This window comes from Mauremys mutica, chromosome 1, assembly GCF_020497125.1.
Source record: "Mauremys mutica isolate MM-2020 ecotype Southern chromosome 1, ASM2049712v1, whole genome shotgun sequence".
Classification (NCBI taxonomy): domain Eukaryota; kingdom Metazoa; phylum Chordata; order Testudines; family Geoemydidae; genus Mauremys; species Mauremys mutica.
In genome coordinates, this window is record NC_059072.1 from 76622313 (window position 1) to 76636989 (window position 14677).

Sequence of the window (14677 nt, forward strand, 5' to 3'; positions counted from 1 at the left end):
TTGTTTTGAATAAATGTGTTAATTTTAAAATTACTAACATGCTATACCATATGAACCCTGAAAATATATTGAGATTTGACAGTCACAAAAATCAGGTAAAGTATTGCCAGCAGAAAGTGGATTAATACTCACTTGGACTATTGCTACCAAGGGGATTTTAGAACTGTATAAGAAAGAAGAGCTCAGTACTGATGTAAAATTGTTGAGATGCAAGTTTAGTGTATGTCTACACTGCAACTGTGATTTCAGCAAGTGTAGACATATGGAAGCTAGCTTTAATCTGGCTAGCTTGAGTACCAATAAGACTGATACAGTGAAATTGTGGCACCATGGGCTGAAGCATGGGCTAGCCATCTCAATAAAAAGCAGGCTCCCTGGCAGGCCTCTTCTAAGGCAACTAGCCTGTGCTGCAGCCCATATTGCTGTGGCTTCACTACTATTAGTACCTGAGCTAGCTATATAAAAGTTACCTCAGATATGTTTACACTTGTTGCAGTCACACCTCTGATTGCAGTATTGATGTACCTTTGGAAGTAACTTGTGGCCTGTGACTTTTTAGACTTGTGGGCAAATGGTCTTGCTTGTTTCATGACTTGCACGTTCCTGAAAAGATCTTTTATAAAACCTTGAAGAAAAAACATTCATTAAGAATTCTTTTTAATGCTAGAAAAGATCCAATTGCCAGCGAGCGCCTTTGTAACAAAGTTGATATGTACTATACCCATATATTATAAATGTAGATGGGCTAAGGTCTCAATGAAGTTAGTGAGGCTGATTTATCACTGCAATACTCCCAATTTTATTGAGATATAACTCCATTGAAATCTGTGATCGATAAAAAATGGAGCAATGAAGCAGTGAATCAGGTTCCATGAGAGCCATATTCTTGTTTACTGAGAGGAGAACTGGGCCCAGATAAGGGTAAGGTAAATCTGATTTGGAAGAGCTTGCTGATACCTGCCTGCCTATAAGGATACTAGATTTTGAAACCTTCCTCCTTTTCCTTCAAGGCTGAAAAATGTCCTGTTAATATTCAGCGCTTTTAATCTATGTGTTATCAACTCAATTCAATTATCTGCAGATATACATAGCTTAAACATGTAGGACTACTAGAAATTAGGTCATAAGCATGTTGTATATGGGAGGATAATGCAAGATGGGCAGTGAAAGGGCTCATCCTTTGGACGTTAGCAGGAGTTTTAATTATGAACATTATTCTCTATAATCTCAGACAAGTACAATTCACTTTCCACTCCCTTTCAGTATTTTGCTCCTCTTAAGCCAGGATTGCTAACTACTCTTGTAATGCAGGGACAAAGTTTGTTAGGGAATTTAGATCATTATATTGACAAGGATTAGAGTAACCCTAAAGCCTAATGATAATACATAACCGTGCACGAGGCAGCTGCTTCCCAAACTCTGATACGGTAAAAACCAACCCCACTTCACGGGAAATTAATAGGAAATTTGTCATTTTCACTAGGAGACAGACATTAGCCTGCTGTTCTTTATGTAAATGCAAAACTCACACAGACTTCAGTAGTGTCGGGATTAGGCTTTCAGTTCCCAAAGGCAAAAAAAGTCAATGTTGCCTTAGTGCAGATCAAAAAGACTTTTACAGGCAATCATTAATAGTTTACTGAGTTCTATGAGATTCATTGGGTAAATTGAAACCTATTGGGTAAGTGTATTCAAACCTGCCCTCGGAATTTGGATGCCTAACTCCCATTAAAATGAATGGGACATGGGTGTCCAAATCCCCTAGATGGCTTTGAAAATCTCATCCACTGTGCTCAAAGGAAATAGAATAAAATAGAATGTGTGGCTGACACATGCTGACTTTTTTTTTTCAATTCTTGAAAAAAAGTTTGTTGGGAGTGGTGTTCTTTGTTTTCTATCAAAATCTAAATTTGAGGTGTGTTTAAATGTGTAAAGGAATTTCTAGAAACAAAATGGCTAGCAGGTTCAGGTTTGGCAAAGAATAAATGCACATGAAAAGGGGAAAACTTACAAATGTTCATTGCAGCTATTGGTATGTCTACACAGCAGCTGGGAGGTGTAATTCCCAGCTTGGGAAGATGTACCCAAGCTAGCTCTGCTTGAGCTAGCACCTAAAAATAAGAGTGTGCCTGAAGCAGCATGGGTGACAGTTTGGACTTGCTGCCCAAATACATACCCAGAGGGCTGGCTCGATTGAACTTGTGCATGGCCACACTGCTTTTTTAGAGCACTAGCTCAAGCAGAATCAGCATGTATATGTCTGCCTGCATTGTGAATCACACCTCTCAACTGCTGTGTAGACACACTCTGAGTTTGCAACCTACAGTACTCCATTCCCCAAGTATTTCTCTTTCCTTCCCCTCCTCCTTTCTCCCCCCTCTCTCCCCAAGGAAACTCTATCTACAAATGTCTCATTAAAAAACAAAGAAGTCACATTGGTGTATGACACTGTTTGCATCTCTATCTGTTTTGAATTTCTCCATTTCCTTTTGTCTCTGACAGGAAAGTAGTGTAAGGACTGTGATATTGTATACCCTCTGGTACTAGGTGAAACACTGTGAAAAATCAAATCTTCACTTCTCTGGTTTGCTCAACCTGAACTGAACATGACCTTCACCAGTATTTCTGGCTTCCTGTTGAGGAATGAGAATCATTGATGATTTACAGGATAGAGTCATTTACGGCCAAGGTAACACGCCATAAATGATGTTCTATGTTGTTAAAACTCATAAAGTGCTGAAAACGTATTTTCCTTAAAAAAAAAAAAGTTTTGTTTCAGGAGGTATTGTTTGAATGTAGGGCTTATGTGAGCCACAGGATACCCATTCTGGCACCAAGCTTCATGAACTGAATACCTAATAGACTGCTTGGTTTGACATTTTTTGCCAGGTCTGACAGGTCCCCAAGCCAATCGGAAGAAGCTGCTGAAAGTTTTTATGGGCTGAGAGGCCCTGTAATGACAGCCCACCCAAAGCTTTTAAAAGCAATTGTCTGTAAGTCATACATGTACATATGATTGAAAACTGCAGTGCTGCAAAACTGCATTGTTTGAATAAATATTGATACACTAACACTTCAGCAATTATATAACAGTGCTTTATTTTTTCAAGTGTTTCACAAAAGGTTGACTATTCAGCCCCCATAACACTGAAGAGGTCAGTTAACGGTTGCTATTTGTTTAACAGATGCAGAAAGCAGAGGGTAAGTGACTTGCCCAAGGCCACAGAGAAACTCTGTGTCATGTCACAGTGGATGAGTAGAATTTACATAAAAGAACATGAAGGAAAAAGAAGCAGATGTGGAGCGGTCCAAAGGGTTTTCAAATGCTTGGGAGCTACAGTTTGAGATTGGAAAATTTACTGTACATCACAAGGATAAAGAAGACTCACTTCAGAGCAACTAATTGTGAGTAATCTCATTAAGCTCCAGTGCATGGACTGAAAACTGGCGTTAAACAAAGGATCATACATTCAATTAGATTTTTCTTCTTCATGTATGCCAATTTTTCCTTGACTTTTCTTTCAGCAGATATTTCTTCAGAAAAATACTTTTGATTCTAGATAAATCATACAGGCTTGTTAGGAGTCTATCACTTTTTCAGATTTTCACCTGATTTTGTGGGAAAGCTTCACTCCCATTGTACTTTATACAGGGTCAGATTAGAAAATGGATCAGCACGAAACAATGTGTGAGTATGGTAGACCACTAGCCATGCCATCTCTTTGACATGAATGTAGGAGCAACAGATGCTATTGAAAACACAGGGTTCTGGGAAATAGTGATGGCCTAAAGTGGGAAGAACTCCCCCGTCCCAACATAATGGAATCACCCAACATAAAGCCCAAGTCGGGTGCCTTTGGGAAAGGTTTTGTCCCTTATGCAGAATCAGTGCACATTTTGTCAGTACTGTACGTTCTCACTTAGACTTCTAGCAGGAAACAATGAACCCACGAAGTTAACTTATTTTTCCCTGTTTGGTCTAATTTTCCTTCTTTGGTCTTAATTATGACAAGCATAAGCCTTTAGATCTCTCAATAGCTCCACAAAACAATCAACTGAGGAAATAATTCACCTGTAGTTAAAGTGGGGGGAACACATGCTGAAACTACAAGATAAGTTTTAAATCCACTTTTATTATAATATCATTAAACTACCTAATGGTGCTAATAAATGTAACCCTGCTGTGAAAAATGCAATTTTCTGTATGCTTAAGCTTCAGGACTCCTCCTTAATCATATCTCTGCAAAGGTCTTCTGTCTCAGACAAAATATTTTCCTTTTCACCTAAGGATTTTAAATATTGCTATACTAGTTGTGTTGTTAGTAAAATAGAGTACTCAGTTTAAATGTTTTATGATTGCAGTGGTTGAGGGATATTAGAACAATGTCTACCGCTTAACATGAATACACATTTGGGTACAACTTGGTACCATAAATATTCTAATATTTCTTACAAGTTATCCATCACCTTGATGTTTTAAAAAGAAATGAAAAGCAAAAACAAGCCATGAAGAGGAGAGAGAAACATGGAGCGATTTTATTAATTTTTAGGCCGATTCTACAAGTGTACATCCAAACAAAAAACATCACAAGCAAAATTTTTACCCTGGAAAGAGAAGAAAGCCAGAGATTCTGCAAAGTGCAATATGGGTTTCACTATTGCTCTTGATTTTATGTGAAGATGCTCAAATACTATAATAAAATCCTGAGATAGTAACTTTATGCACTCCAATTGAACTTCATTTATAGTAAATTATTGATTATCTGAATGACAAGGGGAATATTGATTAAATCCAGACAATCAAGGGTTTGGATTTTAAACAGAAGTTTCCATGTAGTTAAATGGTAGGTGACATGATCCTCGTTGAGACAGCACTGATGTTTGGGTAATTAAAGTTTCGATTATTCAGGTTTTGTTGAACATACCTTCAGAAATGCTCACTTACTTATGGTTAAGTATTCCCTAATGATGCTCCCCATATCACCTTACCAGTTCTTCAGTTTCATAACCTTCACAACTGTTGACACTAAAAACTCAGCATTTACCATGCCACGTCATTTGACTTTACCTTGGTGTTTCACATCCTCCAAATATGCCACAAATGTACACAAGACTGAATGAATGTATGGGTACAGAACTAGCATTATAGCCCCCTTTTCTTCCATTTTCACCCACCCTACATTTTGTATCTATGTAATATGTTAGCAATATAGTTGGCAGCAGGAGACTGGATGACCAAGAAAGCCTTGTATCTTTTTTCTCTCATGCAAATGTTTTGAGTTCTTCTTCCCAATATTCTGCATGGTTTCCATGTGATCTGACTGTAATATCAGCAACATCTTTAAAATATATGTTGGCCAGTTTTAAATGCACTGAATATAAATGCATATGTAACCCAGTCCTGCTTCCATTGAAGTCATTGGGAGTTTTGCTATTCAGCAGGATTAGGAAAGGAGTACAATGCACTGATGCATATATAAAAAAAGGACAGATGTACCTGGCAGACTAGATAAAGGGCACTGAATCAGCCTTCTTTCATACTTTAGACTGCAGCTCAATGTCCAAAACACTAAACTGCCACAAGTAACAATCAAGAAATGTGTAGGGCTATTGATTATTGTGATGTTTCCCAGTGAACCAGTACAAAGTTATTTAGCACAACTGTTTTGTCATTGTATATTCATTGGGGGAAATTCTCAACATTAAATAGCTCTCAGATTCACAGTGCAATCTGTGTGGTGGCCCAGTGTTAATACTGCTGGACGCAGCAATTCTAGCTGACTAAAAATGCTTCCAGGTTTCCCATCCCCAGTTACATCTGTGCTGCTTTGTTTAGCTAATATGTTACATTTTTTTCTCCACTGATTAAGAGATTTTAAACGTACAAATAAAAAGCTTTCTCTGACCTTAGGAATCTCTTGCTGCCACAACCATCTCCATGCCAACATATCATAGGTGTACACAGAACAAAAACAGACAGTACAATGCGATTGAGAGATGTGGGAACTTTTTCATGAAGAATTCATCCCAACTTACTCTTCTACTTCTTATATATTTAACAATGGTTAAATATATACAATAAGTACAGGATACTTTAGTAGATCTACAATTTCTTCCCTTTTTCATAAAGACTATAGCAGGAGAAAAACGAATTAAGTACTGAAGTGATACAGATTCTGACACATTTATGTATTTTAAGCAGTATCTTACTCTCCAGGAAATTCCACTGAAACCAACGGTACTAATTGTAAAGTAATGTACTATTTAATGTGAATAACGGGATCAGCATTTGGCTCTCTTTTTATTAAATACTACATAGATACTTATTTATTAGACTATTTCCTTGAGTTAGAACATGCTTTCCTACCCAAACATTAAATCATGCAAACAACTCATTCTAATTCTTCTGGTAAATGGAAGGAGAAAGAACAGACTAAAGACATTTTAACCCTGTCCTTAGATAGACAAGGTATCTCGCAAAATGGTAGTGTGTTGCAATATAGGGCAAAAGATAATTTTTATGTTTGGGAGGATGTAACTGTATTTCTCATCTCCAGAGTTCATAACCTCATTTTTTTTCACTAAAAGACCATATTGGTAATTCATATGTAAAGGTTTTTCGATACCACCATGAAAAAAGAGAATACCTTAATTAAGAAGTTACGGGGAGGGAGAGGGAAATAGTTTTCTTTAGAATCCAGGGAAAGTATCTCACTAGCCAAAACAATAGCAGACTGGCTTTAAGAGAATAAAGCAATAAGATGTGGCAGACAATGCATTTGTAGGGGAAAATGTCTTTTATTGAATGGTAAAGTCTGAGTCTGAAGGCCAAGTGAACTTCAACTATCTTGGCTATTACATTTTTTTTCCTCCCAGAAATATACTGGTCACTGTCTCCTTGCAATTATGAACTGAAAATGTATAATAGATTAGGGGTGAAGGGACAGTCATTATGTGCATTAAGTGGATATCTAAAAATTTCCTATCCTTTTATCCTATACATTAAATAAGTCTTACAAAGTAGATGAAGAGTGAATTCTTCTCACTCCTTCTACCCATCCATATTAATAAATAACTCTTTCCACTCCATCACTCTAATTTATTTCACTTAAACCTTTCCTAACCCACCTTTCCTCAGAAACCTGGAAAAACTGATGATCAGTGTGTACTGACACTGAAAAAGAGTAGGACGTGAGACAGACCCTTGAGAGAAGTAAGGTTTAGAACCAAGGGTCATTTATTAAAAATCCCTCACCAGCCACCTACACCCGGTTAAACTAGAAGACTGCTGCCTCAAATAGTGCAAAGAGAGGAAGTGGTCTCTCAGGTAATCAAGACTCAAGCAATTTAGAGCTTTTACATAAACCCCATCACACAAATTACACTGAGAAATGAGCTGATACACAAGTGCAATACATTTCCTAAGAGTGCCTTCTCCAATAAGCTCCAAATTGTCTTAGGCACTGTCAGATAGAGCAGCACTAGAGTAACCTAGTCCTGAGGCGACAAAAGGCATGGATAATTGTAATGAGGCCTGCATCCAGAAGAGATGACTTTGTTGATGTGCATATGTCCAGTGTTCCAAAGACACTTACTGAAATAATTTGCATTAATTTTAATTTCATCAAAATAATTTACTTGTAATATTTGATTTTGATATTGGAAGATTGTTCATCATGGCTGAATAAGAAAAGATCTCTATTGTCTGGAGTGCAAAATCTATTTTAATTATTTATGTCCTATTCCCTTAAACAATTTTGCTTCAGAACTGAGCTGTTTCATAACATTTACACATGTACAAGGGATGTGAACCCTGCTATCCAGATGTGATTAGCCGTTCAATTTAGAGAGAATTCCAAAAGCCTGCACATGGCTTGCAAAGTTCACAAAATATAATTTACAAAAAGTGTTGGCTGGGGACATTCAATAGGTCTTAGAGTTTGTATTGTCATTCCCTTTGTAATGAAGCAAAAGAGCAGCAACAATGAAATCACCAGCACTTTTTGTGAATGTGATCTATGGTATCAGGAAGAGAAGCCAAATATCAATAAGGGATAAGTTAACTAGTTTGGCTTTAATAAAATACAAACCAGGCTTTAGTCCAAAGTTCTATTTTGGTCTCAACTTAAAAGTCTTTCAAGGTTCATAAAAGTATGGTTAATATTATTGTTATAAATGGACATAAGTCAGATATTAGGAATCGCAATATACAAAAACATGTAGGAGAACACTTCAACCTCCCTGGACACACAATAGCAGATTTAAAGGTAGCCATCCTGCAGCAAAAAACCTTCAGGACCAGACTTTAAAGACAAACTGCTGAGCTTCAGTTCACTTGCAAATTTGACACTATCAGCTCAGGATTAAACAAAGACTGAATGGCTAGCCAACTACAAAAGCAGTTTCTCCTCCCTTGGTGTTCACACCTCAACTGCTAGAAGAGGGCCTCATCCTCCCTGATTGAACTAACCTCGTTATCTGTAGCCTGATTCTTGCCTGCATATTTATACCTGCCTCTGGAAATTTCCACCACGTGCGTCTGACGAAGTGGGTATTCACCCACGAAAGCTTATGCTCCAATACGTCTGTTAGTCTATAAGGTGCCAGGACAAAGGACTCTTTGTCACTTTTTTCAGATCCAGACTAACACTGCTACCCCTCTGATATTATTGTTATTGTTCTACTATTCGTCCACTTCCACAATTCCTGGTTGCTGCAAGAAGCATAAATACCTAAATATCACAAAAAAAGATCATTTTGGTTGTATCTGTGGCATAGCCAAAACCAGAGAGCACTGCAAACCATGAAAGGAAGCCTGATCTTGTGAAAATTTCAGACTTATTTTAAGACCAAATTGGTTGTAATAAGCTCAGATGGATGTGATTTATGGTTATCTGAAAGGAATCTCTTGAATATTGCCTATGACTAGTGTATATACAACTTTATTTGATCATTACATCCCTGATCATCTTAGCTAATAGCCATTGATGAAATATCCTCCATAGACTTGTCTAAATCTTTTTTGAATCTAGTTATACTTTTGGCCTTCACAAAATATTTTGGCAATGAGTTCCACAGGTTAACTGTGCATTGTGTGAGGAAATACTTCCATATGTTTGTTTTAAACCTACTGCCTATTAATTTAACTGCGTGACCCCTGGTTTTTTTGTTATGTAAAGGGGTAAATAACACTTTTTCATTCAATTTCTCCATACCATTCATGATTTCATAGATCTCTGTCATAACCCCCCTCAGTTGTTTCTTGCCTAAGATGACCAGTCCAGGTCTTTTAAATATTTTCTCATATGGAAAATGTTCCATACCCCTAAGCATTTTTGTTGCCCTTTTCTGCACTTTTTCCAATTCTAATATATATTTTTTGAGATGAGGTAACGAGAAATGCACACAGTATTCAAGGTGTGGGCATACCATGGATTTATATAGTTTTCTGTCTTAATATTTATCCCTTTCCTGACGGTCCCTAACATTTTGTTTGCTTTTTTTTGACTGCTGCTGCTCATTGAGCATATGTTTTCAGAGAATTATACATGATGCGTTCAAGATCTTTTTTGAATGATAACAGCTAATTTAGAATCCATCATTTTGTATGTATAGCTGAGATTATGTTTTCCTATGTGCATTTCCTATGGGCAGCAAGGGAGGTTTAGGTTGGACACTAGGAAAACTTCCTGTCAGGATGATTAAGAATGGGAATAAATTACCTAGGAAGGTTCTGGAATCTCCATCTTTGAGATTTTTAAGAGCAGGTTAGACAAACACCTGTCAGGGATTGTCTAGATAATACTTAGCCCTGCCATGAGTGCAGGGGACTAAACTAGATGACCTATCAAGGTCCCTTCCAGTCCTATGATTCTATGATTACTTTGCATTTATAAACATTGATTTTGTCTGCCATTTTGTTGCACAGTCTGCCTTGGACTTAACTATCTTGAATAATTTTGTTTGTCTTCAAACTTTGGCACCTCACTGTTTACCCCTTTTTCCATATGATTTATGAACATGTTGAACAGCACAGATCCTAGTACAGATCTTGGAGGACCCCGCAATTTACCTCTCCCAGCTGTGAAAACTCATGATTTTGTCCTACACTTTGTATCCTATTTTTTTTTAGCCAGTTACTGATCCTAAGCCTCCTCTAATGGCACTTCAATTTGGGTCATTTCCTCAGATTTGTTACTTCCAAAAGAATGGCTGAGATGTAGGAATCTCCTGCACATCCTCTGCAGTGAAGACTAATGAAAAGAAAATAATTTAGTTAATCTCCAACAGCCTTGTCTTACTTGAATGCTACTTTAGCACTTCAGTCATCCACTGGCCCCACTGATATTTTGGTAGACTTCCACTTCTGGTGTACTTACAAAAAATTTTGCTTTTGGTCTTTTCCTAGTTGCTTTTTTTTTTTGGCCTGATAATTATACTTTTACATTTGACTTGCCAGAGTTTATGTTGTTTTCTATTTCCCTCAGTAGGATTTGACTTCCAGTTTTTAAAAAATGTCTTTTTGCCTTTAACCACCTTTTACTATGTTGTTTAGCCATGATGGCATTTTTTTTTGATACTCTGTATTATTTTTAATTTGGACTATACATTTAGTTTGAGATACTATTAGTGTTTTTATAAAAGTATCCATGCAGCTTACAGGCACTTCACTTCTATTACTGTTCTGTTCAATTTCTGTTTAATTAGCTTCCTCATTTTTGTGAAGTTCCCCTTTTTGCTATTGTGGTCAGTTTCTTTTCTCCCCTACAAGAATGTTATATTTAATTAACTGATGATTTCTGTTATTGAGAAGTTCAGCTATCTTCATTTCTTAGACCAGATCCTCTGCACCACTTAGGACTAAATCAAGAATTTCCTCTCCCCTTATGGAACTCCAAAAACCAGTCATTAGTGGTGTTCCCATTGCTAGAAATATCATTGTCAAAGGACAAAGATGCTGAAAACCATAGTCCTCTGATGGGACAAGAAATAATATTGTATTTGATTCTAGCACTTTTTGAAACCAAAAATAAGCCTATTTAAAGGAAATTCACAATAAAAAATTATCTGGTTTCTTTAAAAAAACACTTTTTATATGTCAAAAAGTTATAATAAAATCTTAACATCCTACATTGTATATTAGTTATTCACTGTCAGGTTAATATTCAAAAAGCCCGGCTAAAGATTCTGGCTTGCTAGCTAGGGAATCTTCCTCTTCTGAGTATGCTAGAAAGGGCTACCAACTTTCTAAGTGCCTATCCTCTTTTTGGCACTTTTCTTATGTATGTAAGTGGTGCAAAAGATTTTCCATTAAAAGGACAGTCCATATTTTATTATACCACAATTCCATAGGAGGAGAAGTCAAATTTTTCCAATAAAATGCAATACAAAGTCTTGCTGCTAACAATAAAAAAGAAATGATGTTGTCATTGTTTAAAATGAGGATCCTCTACTGGAGCATTAAATAAGCCGGTCAGGCAACCTCTAGGAAGCTCCCTTGTCATTTTGTCATAAGATGAATCTCTTTAATAATTTCCTCCTCCGACAGTCTAATTCCTGGGCACAATCACCACAAATGCAAGCCCCTTTTCCCTGCAATCTCTCCAACCTCCATAGTAGCAAAAATATAGATCTTTACTGGAGTCAGATTCCATCTATACAGTAATTTATTAAAAAAAAAATATTTGAGCTACAGAAATTGAAGATGTATTTCCCCTTTCCCACACAGAGACCTGCTCATCCAGATCAATTTCTTTGTCCAAGTCCCTCTCCCATCCTCTCATCTAGGTTGTTTTTTTAGCAACATTTTTTTTCTAAATCAAAACTGTATATGTATCTTACACATTAAACCTTTTGTTCCTGCTTTCTCCTGCGTCAACTCCTCAAATGTGGTTAAAGGTCTAAATAGAGCTGCCTTGTCTCCAGGTTTCTCAATTAAATGTTTGACTTGTATCAAAAATGTGGGATCTTTATATTATTTATGTTATTACATAGCTTTTGGTATGGTTTCAAATCAGGACATAGGAACAGCTGTCCAAATTGAATAGTCACTTAGATATTTCTTAGGGATAAATTCCTGATTATTAATGGAAGAAGCTAAGGAAGAAGGCCTCGGTAACAGGAACTAAAAAGAAAAAATGTCCAAAGATTCTGAAGTGTCTGGATGAAGGATGATTTTTTTTAATTTTTATTTTTGGTGACCTAAATTTCTTTTTAATCCATCAATTACTATAAATTTGGGCTCCAGTCTTATTAGAATTTTACTCAGTGTTTGTGTGGTCTATTGTTAACCCAACTGATCACATATTTAAATTGTGATGGATAATAATAAAACAGATTAGGCAAAGCTAATCCACTCCACTTTGTAGGTTTATATATAACTTTAGAACCCACTCTTTGTCTTATGTGTTTCCAATTTTAATAGCGCATCCCATCATGTTTTTAATGTGATATCAGGGATACCTACCAGGATGCACTGAAACAAAAATAATAACCCTGGGAGAACATTCTTCTTTACCAAGGCTACCCTACTAGTTAAGTAATAGAGGGGTAGCTGTGTTAGTCTGGATCTGTAAAAAGTGACAGAGTCCTGTGGCACCTTATAAGGTATGTCTACACTACGGGATTATTCCGATTTTACAGAAACCGTTTTTTTAAAAACAGATTGTATAAAGTCGAGTGCACACGCCCACACTAAGCACATTAATTTGGCGGTCTGCGTCCATGTACCGAGGCTAGTGTTGATTTCCGGAGCGTTGCACTGTGGGTAGCTATCCCATAGCTATCCCATAGTTCCCGCAGTCTCCCCCACCCATTGGAATTCTGGGTTGGGATCCCAGTGCTTGATGGGGCAAAAAAACATGGTTGCGGGTGGTTCTGGGTATAACCTCACCCCTCCCTCCATGCAAGTAGCAGACAACCGTTTCGCGCCTTTTTTCCTGGGTGAACTGTGCAGACACCATAGCACGGCAAGCATGGACCCTGCTCAGATCAAGACAGCAATCATGGACATTGAAAACACCTCGCGCATTCTCGTGCAGTCTATGCTGAACCAGGACCTGCAAAACCAGGGGAGGAGGAGGCGGCTACGGCAGTGCGGCGATGAGAGTGATGAGGACATGGACACAGAATTCTCTCAAACCATGGGCCTCTGTGCTTTGGAGATCATGCTGGTAATGGGGCAGGTTCTAGCCATTGAATGCTGATTTTGGGCCCAGGAAACAAGCACAGATTGATGGGACCGCATAGTGTTGCGGGTGTGGAACGATTCCCAGTGGCTGCGAAACTTTCGCATGCGTAAGGGCATTTTCATGGAACTTTGTGACTTGCTTTCCTCTACCCTGAAACGCCAGAATACCAAGATGAGAGCAGCCCTCACAGTTGAGAAGCGAGTGGCGATAGCCCTCTGGAAGCTTGCAACGCCAGACAGCTACCGGTCAGTTGGGAATCAATTTGGAGTGGGAAAATCTACTGTGGGGGCTGCAATCATTAAGCTGCTGCTACGAAAGGTTGTGACTCTGGGAAATGTGCAGGTCATAGTGGATGGCTTTGCTGCAATGGGATTCCCTAACTGTGGTGGGGCGGTAGATGGAACCCATATCCCTATTTTGGCACCGGAGCACCAGAGTACCCAGTACATAAACCGCAAGGGGTACTTTTCCATGGTGCCGCAAGCACTGGTCTATCACAAGGGACGTTTCACCAACATCCACGTGGGATGGCAGGGAAGGGTTCATGACGCTCGCATCTTCAGGAACACTACTCTGTTTAAATGGCTGCAGCAAGGGAATTACTTCCCAGACCAGAAAATAACAGTTGGGGACGTTGAAATGCCTGTAGTTATCCTGGGGGACCCAGCCTACCCCTTGATGCCATGGCTCATGAAGCCATACACAGGCAGCCTGGACAGTAGTCAGGAGCTGTTCAACTACAGGCTGAGCAAGTGCAGAATGGTGGTAGAATGTGCATTTGGCCGTTTAAAGGCGCGCTGGCGCACATTACTGACTCGCTCAGACCTCAGCCAAACCAATGTCCCCTTTGTTATTGCTGCTTGCTGTGTGCTCCACAATCTCTGTGAGAGTAAGGGGGAGACCTTTATGGCTGGGTGGGAGGCTGAGGCAAATCACCTGGCCACTGATTATGCGCAGCCAGACACCAGGGCAAGTAGAAGAGCACACAAGGAAGCGGTGCACATCAGAGAAGCTTTGAAAATGAGTTTCATCACGGGCCAGGGTATGGTGTGACTGTTGTGTTTGTTTCTCCTTGATGACCCCCCCCCCTTGATTGACTCATTCCCTGTAAGTCACCCACACTCCCCCTTCGATTACTGCTTGCTTCCTAAGGAAATAAAGTCACTCTCGTTTAAAAATCATGTATTCTTTATTAATTAATTATAAAAAGAGGGAGAGAACTGACAAGGTAGCCCAGGTAGGGTTTGGGAGGAGGATAGGAGGGAAGGAAATGGCCCCTAAAATTTTTTCAAAATAATGACAGCCTTTTGGTTGGGCTGTCCACTGGGGTGGAATGGGCGGGTGCACGGAGCCTCCCCCCACACATTCTTAGTCGTCTGGTGGGTGAGGAGGCTAAGGAACATGAGGAGGGGGGAGGGCAGTTATACAGGGGCTGCAGCGGCACTGTGTGATCCTGCTGCTGTTCCTGAAACTCCACCAGATGCCAG

General features: G+C 38.7%; 1 long non-coding RNA gene across 1 annotated transcript in view; it reads left to right on the forward strand.

Moving 5' to 3' along the window:
* Nucleotides 1–4617, forward strand: part of LOC123365651 — a 43739-nt gene extending 39122 nt beyond the window's left edge. The window contains exons 2-4 of the long non-coding RNA XR_006577679.1: nt 2503–2689; nt 3186–3405; nt 4457–4617. This is a non-coding gene — a long non-coding RNA (uncharacterized LOC123365651). The remainder of the gene's footprint in view (nt 1–2502; nt 2690–3185; nt 3406–4456) is intronic.
* Nucleotides 4618–14677: the final 10060 nt, after the last annotated feature.